The sequence below is a fragment of the Physcomitrium patens genome, chromosome 1, assembly GCF_059467195.1.
Source record: "Physcomitrium patens ecotype Gransden chromosome 1, ASM5946719v1, whole genome shotgun sequence".
Taxonomy (NCBI): Eukaryota; Viridiplantae; Streptophyta; class Bryopsida; order Funariales; family Funariaceae; genus Physcomitrium; species Physcomitrium patens.
In genome coordinates, this window is record NC_143410.1 from 20,258,120 (window position 1) to 20,265,400 (window position 7,281).

Below are 7,281 nucleotides of genomic sequence, written 5' to 3' on the forward strand. Positions count from 1 at the left end.
CATATATTGGAGGTCTTATAGAACATCGCCATGTGGCTTCTAGTTAGATAGTATATATAGAGGCAAGAGTGAAGCCCTCTTCACTCTTGTCAACTCCTTTCTTGCTTCTAGTCCAGGTTCAAGAGTCTTTAGTTTCTTGTCTTGTGGCAATAGCCATTCCAGTTTCCTTTTAATATACCTACTTGTTTATATTTTGACTTATTATATCGAGATAGCCTTTTGGTGTATATTTTTCCTCATTGAGTCTTTGTCCTTGACATATATATGGATTAGAAGAACCTCAAGTACTTCATGTCAATACATATTTTGCATCATTACAAATCTCATTGGAGTATGTCTTTATCAAGATTTGATTTCAAAATCACCTATAAACTTAAAAAATAATAATATTTATCAAATACACTTTTTAGATGTTTTTATCTTGTATCAAAAAAAAGAGATGCAACTTTTGATTAACAAAGAATGATTCTCTTGAAGCTAAAGTATTTTCATCTTTGAGCAATAAAATCAACATTGACTATTGATTCAACCTTTATTAAGAAAATTCAATCAAATATGTCTTTTAATCTTTTTATTTATGATATTAAGAATAATTCTTGTAAGTCTCATATTACTTCCAAGTTCAGGTTCAAGAATAAGCTATTCTTCTTTGAAGGATGATTATACATTTTAGAAGGTAAAGCATGATTATATGTTCTTCAAGCTCATCATGACTTTTCATTAACTGGACATTTTAGATACAATAAGACTATGGAGCTAAAATCTAAAGATTTTTTGTGGCTTCAAATGTGGAAGGCAATCAAAGACTTTGTACAATTATGTGATATTTAATTAAAATTCAAAATTCCTTGCTATCGATCATATAGACTTTTTCAACCATTACCTATTTAGGAACAACCATGGTCTTATATTTCTATGGATTTCATCACAAATCTATTAGTCTCAAGTTCATATGATTCTATATTCATGATAGAAGATTATTTTACCAAGATGGTATATTTTGTATCATGTATATAATCTATTATAAGTAAAAAAATAGCTAAGTTTTTTCTTGACAACATCTATCACTATCATGGATTATCAAAGGATATTATATTGAATGAGGAGACTCAATTTATATCAAGATGTTGGAAAATTCTTTTTAAGATTTTAAAGATGGATATAAAGCTTTCTTTGGCTTTTTATCCTCAAATTGATAAACAAATGAAACTTGCAAATCAAATTTTGGAGTAATATTTGAAGTGTACTATCAATTATCATCAAGATGATTGGATAACTTTTTTGCCATTGACAGAGTTTGCATGTAATAATTCAATTTATTTTCTTACTCAATAAATGTCTTTTTTTGTTAATTATGGTTATTATATCCGACTTGATATTTTTAAATTTTTTAAAGTTAATAATCCTATGGTAGAAGATTTGGCAAATCATTTGTCAAAGCCACATGTAACAATGAAGGTGTAGTTAAAGAGCACTCAAGAATGACAAAAGATCAATGCAGATGCCTATTCTAAGAAATAACAACAATTCAATGTGAGTGACAAGGTATGGTTACTCCAATGTAATATTAAAACTACTCCTTATTGTAACAAGTTGGACTATTATAAGCTTGGACCTTTTCCTATTTGTGAACAAGTCAATCCTCATATTTATTGATTACATCTATTGGAGTCTATGAATATCCATCCCATATTCTACATGTTTCTTCTTAAGCCATATAAAATAGTGAGTATCTCAGAAAAAAGACAAATACCACTTCTTTCCATAAAAGTGCATAATAATTAAGAATTTGAAGTAGAAGAAGTCTTAGATTCAAGGTGGTGCCAAAATAGGTTAGAATATCTTGTTCATTGTGATAAATATGATATAAGTGAACGTATATAAAAGCCTACAAATAATCTTGCAAATGTGGCAAAAGAAGATTGAGGCTTTTCATTAATGATATCCATCAAAACTAAGCTGAAGAATAGCAAATCTTTATTATAAGTATTCTACCTTCTACTCTTCTTTGTAGCTTCTATATATTTGTAGTCTTAAGGAGATGGAGAATCAACAACCAATAGATTCAATCTAAAAGCCATCATTTTTTAATTTATTAGATGAAATATTGCAATTGTTACAATCTTCAAGACAACATAATTGAGATGAAGATTGTTATGAATGACATGTCCTTCATTGAATAGATGGTGAAATACATGTTTGGTATCATAATCTTAGAAGAAACTCTTGATATTTGGTGATTTTATTAAAGGTAAGAATGACTCTTGATGATATTTCAAATATTTTATTTGAAGGAAGTTATGAAGGCCTCAATAATAATCAAATAATAGAATGGTTTTTCTAGCCTAGTAGGAGACACTATTGATAGTTGAAAGGACCTATCAACCATCTTCAAAGAAAACAAAGATTAGATTATGTGGCAAATATAATTCATTATATCTTCAATTTCTTCAATATATAAAGACTGCTTCTCCTAGAACTTATTTCTAAAAGAGGGAATAATATCATATATATATATATATATATATATATATATATTCTAATAATTATCCATATAATTAGATAAAAATAGATAAAAATATATTAATTTCATAATATCTTCTAGAAAAGCTTTTTAGAAACTTTATAGACACTGATTTGACTTTTAACATATTTGAAGTTAATTAATAGATTAGAAACTTGATCAATAAATCAACTAAATATTAATACCTTGTAGAACAAATTAACTACATGGCGTAGATGTAGAGAACTTGCCTTTTAAAATAAGATATGTGTCTTACAAAATTAGCATGTATTGAAGGTTCTATAAAACATCGCTACGTAGCTTCTAGTTAGATAGTGTATATAGAGGCAAGATTGAAGCTTTATTCACTCTTGTCAATATCTTTTTAATCCTTAGTCTTATTTCAAGACTTTCTAGTCTTCTTGTCTTTAACAATAGCTATTTTAGTACAATATATTACCATTTTTAATGATTTTTTAGACTTTTTAAGTGACCCAAGAGTGTATTGAGGATTTCTTTTTTAAGATTTATATTCTTGACACCTTTTATATTGATATTATTTTAAATCAAATTTCTAATTTAATATTTATTAATAAATCTATTAATTTTAATATTTTAAAAAATTAAAATATATTTGTTAAAAAATCTTTCAATTAAAATAAATGGATAGGATTTAAAATATCCAAATTTTATTTGTTGCTAATTTTGCTTTATATATCAATTATAATAATATATTTTATTGATTTTACATCTTTAATTTTATTTCATAATCAAACTTGATCATTTTTATACTTTTAATATATTTGAGATTCTAACTTTTCTTTGTGTTCGAAGTTAGATCCTAACATATGACCTAATTAGAATTTAGTTTGTATCATGTAGCTATTGTAATATTATTGCATACCAAAAGAGAATATAAAGGCTTATGTTACATCCTACTAAACTTGATTATAATCTCAACTCTTCTTATAACCTTCTCTCCTCACCAAATCTTTTATTGCACCACATTACTTGGGATGACTTCCAAAGCCGAGGGCTTTGAAGTAGCTTGGTCTTATTAAAATGCCTTCTACTACAAAAATAAAACATTGGTATTCAATCTAATGATCAAAAACATAATATTAATAATAAATTTAACCACTTCCAATAAATGTTACTTCAAGTATTGAAGAAACACTAAAAACAAAATACAAATAGAATATCACATTTAAACAAACATGATCACTATTCTTTTTAATATATACATGATATTGTTCACAACAATATTGTTCACATTATAAAGTATCCAATGTTATCGTAATTCATATTATGCACAACATGACTCTTTTTTTTTTTATTTAGAAACCTCAACCTTAGCTGCACGTTATTTGAACCGAGAAACCAAATTTATAGCACATGCATGATAGAATTTCTGCAATACTTGTGTTAATCAAAACATCAACCAATACTCAGATTGTAGAGTACAGTACACAGCGGATGTTATAATACACATTGTGTACCATCTACCCACTTCGGGGGAAGGATTCAAGTGCAGAAGATACAAAATGGAGATACAGCATTAAATTGCCACTCAAAAGCGGTCTGGATGTGGCGTTAAGATTCATCAAGGCTGTCATTGCTCACTGACGCTTCCAAAGCTACTGCTCAAGCACCACTTTGTTGATTGTTGGCATGTGTTTCCCTTTTGGGGCTCCACACTAAGCAACGCAATGACGGCAACTTTCCATAGCTATTCATTATTTGGATGGGACGCTTTGATCGCAGTATATCCTTAGTATTCCCTTGCTCCAGACTTGCCAAAACCTGAACAATTAAAACATGCCTCAGAACTGCTCCAGTTCATCAGTTCTGCCCTGAAAAGGTCACACTCATTTGTGATGATACCGAGGAGCCTTCACAATCCGAAGTCTGTCAATTTCCCATCGTATTTGGAAGTGATGAGAATGTTGCTGATCTTCACATCGCGATGTATCAAATTTGGACTGCACCCTTTATGTAGTTTCTCCAAGCCTGCAAAGATTCCACGAGGAGCCGTGAATTATGAGCAAGCTATGCACTACAATTTGGTACAGCGTATTATGTGGAAGGAATTGATGCGACTAGAATCCGGTACAATATTTAATGCTGCATTGAGAGCAAAGTTGAGGCGGGTCCTCTAGTCCAGTACATGTGGTCCAAATTTAGAAAATACCTCTGTTATCAATTAGAAACCACTGTCCATTATTGTCCGAAAGTTTGCATGCTGCCGAGTGGCTTCACACAGCCATGTCCTTGTGAGTTGCTAGCGGATGATGAAAGAAGGTACAGTTGGTTGCGTGAACTTCCAATTCTTCCTCCAGAATCATGAAGGTATATTTCCACTGAAATTGTTATTCTGCATTTACCTGCCACTCGCGAAGGACTGCAATGACGACGGAAACTCTGATATAAATGCTGGAATTGAAGTGTAGGATGTACACACTATGGTTTGATATGAGTGAGTTGAGGGTGCTCACAACTCGGGAAGATTGGGCAATGAAGTAAGCCATTCTGAAAGAGATCCCTTGGTGAGTTATTCTATAAATGTCTCTACTTGCTCAGTATTGCGTAGGTTGGTGCCAACTGCAACGGAAAGTCAATTCAAATTGTAGTTTGGAAACACCACATGAATTGGAACTCAGTGTTTACATATTTGTCAAATCACTCAAGTCAGGTAGCTGTTTTGTCAGAGAGTTGCCATCTAAAATTCCTGCGCATGGAAAGCACATCCCCACCTCAAACACATGGAATGGCGCAGTGCAATTGGTCAGCATGCGAGGGTGTTCAAGTGGCAGCAGGGAGGAGCTCAAGACATTTGCATACTTAAGGTGGTGAGGTCTCGAGGGCCATTGAGGCCAGGTGAGATGACTCCATCCAAATTGCTCTCAGAGAGCACTCTGGGAAGATCGATTGAAATAAAGAACCAGGTCAGAAATGTAATGACTACTCTCGTGCAAGATTGGATAAATGCACACCGTAAAGAGCAATCTTCAAGATGAAAAGAAACATCTTACACTGTGAAAAAGGCAAGATTTCTCGTTGCGTACTTTGTGTTGCAAGTGATCCATTCGTCAGGGTATGCATTTAGAAAGACCAATACCTTTTTGCGATATTGAATCGGGTAACCAACATTTTGGAGCCCTTGAGTCGACTGACACAGCACCACTAACATTACCAGTTGTAATGTTAACCTTGCTCCACGGTCCAGGCACACTGACCATGCAGAATAGCAGGGTTGGGACTGCCCGAAGCTTGTCTTTCAGGATGCAAAACCAGACGAAAATCCCCTCTGAAACTTCACACAAAAGCTGATAATGTCTCGACACGGTATTGTGTGGGCGGCAATTAGCTTATTGACTGTTTCGTAGAAAAATTCGAAGTCTAGTATATGTTTTCGGTGCAAGTGGCACAAATGTCCAATTCAAACGATTACACCATCCACTTGAGAAAAAATCGACACCTTGCTCAGCGGACAGCATGTGCACCTGTCAAAGTGATGCATCAGTCAAATTCAACATTGCTCCTGCCACTATATATATATATATATACAACCCGTTGAAGCTTTTGATGCCAAAACTTAGTCAAAACGGAGAATCCGAGGACGATGCCTTTGGAAGGACCCCTGCGAGAATTCTTCCAGCCGTTTTGTGTCCGATTGTTGTATAAAGTTTATACCGAAAAGTAGTTTATACCGCAAGGTCATGTAATCGCAGTTTTTTAAATGATAGTTTCGAAGCATAGTCGAAGGTCCATCTTGACACGATGAGACAGTTTATAAGAATGTGTTCGATTTCATTTAACAACTAACATTGCATCATGAATTCCAGGAGGACTTGCTGTGAGTATTCTGGTCATCTCCAATTTGCCGGTGCTTAGAACTTCGCAGTATCACAATGTCTCCGACGTGTATCTAGCATGGGAGCCTGACTTCAACCTTAAGTTTCACATGTTAAGTAACCGGATTCCTGTCCTGAGCACCAATCTGACGGTTTTGACGCCATGGACTTGCAGGCTCAATGTTAAAACGAATGGAAACCTGGAAATCTTCAACACGTCACCAACAGTATAATTGGAGAGGCACTTTAGTCCTCTAATACCCAACTAAAACGATCATAACAGGAAAAAAGAGCTGCTCTTGCAACCCCAGTGGATCTTTACAGTTTATGCAATTTTCTCAGTTCTGTAGCGAGAAAAAACTACCTTCCACTGATCCAAAGCCGAAGTACTAGCTTCCACTTGACGATCTGCAGAAAATAGTGCTGCCGCAAATCCTTGGAGCTTGCTCTAGGAACAAGCACCACCCTACGAATTGCAGATGGTATTGGGGATTGCATCTCGCACCCACTTGATAGGATGTGTATTATTATAAGAGAACCCTGACTAGTCATGTTTGAGCTAGAAATTCAAAGTGTTATTTCAATGACTCGTATAAACCATGTTTTCATGGCCTCATGGAGGATTGGAATATCTGCATGACAAGTGCTCCCCGTCCATAATTCACGGTGACGTGAAAAAGCACTAACATTCTGAACACCAATCACGCTTGTTGCCGAATTGGCGGATTTAGAGCTGCCGAAACTGAGAATCATTGGGCACGAGGACGTCATTCATGTCACAACAACAACAAAAACAACAATGTTGTGGTAACATTGTTTTGTACAATGGCACAGATCTAAGTGAGGTAGTTAAAAGATGGTATCAAGTATATTTTACCAACTAAGTGTATCTAATTAAATAAAATTAGACTATAATTCTTAATC

At 33.9% G+C, this 7,281-nt stretch overlaps 1 long non-coding RNA gene across 1 annotated transcript; it reads left to right on the forward strand.

Moving 5' to 3' along the window:
- The first annotated feature begins 4,894 nt into the window (after positions 1 to 4,894).
- LOC149989928 (uncharacterized) lies at positions 4,895 to 6,974 on the forward strand. Its single transcript, XR_016504626.1, has 3 exons — positions 4,895 to 5,049; positions 5,212 to 5,380; positions 6,533 to 6,974. It is a non-coding gene; the product is annotated as an uncharacterized LOC149989928 (long non-coding RNA).
- The last annotated feature ends 307 nt before the right edge of the window (positions 6,975 to 7,281 follow it).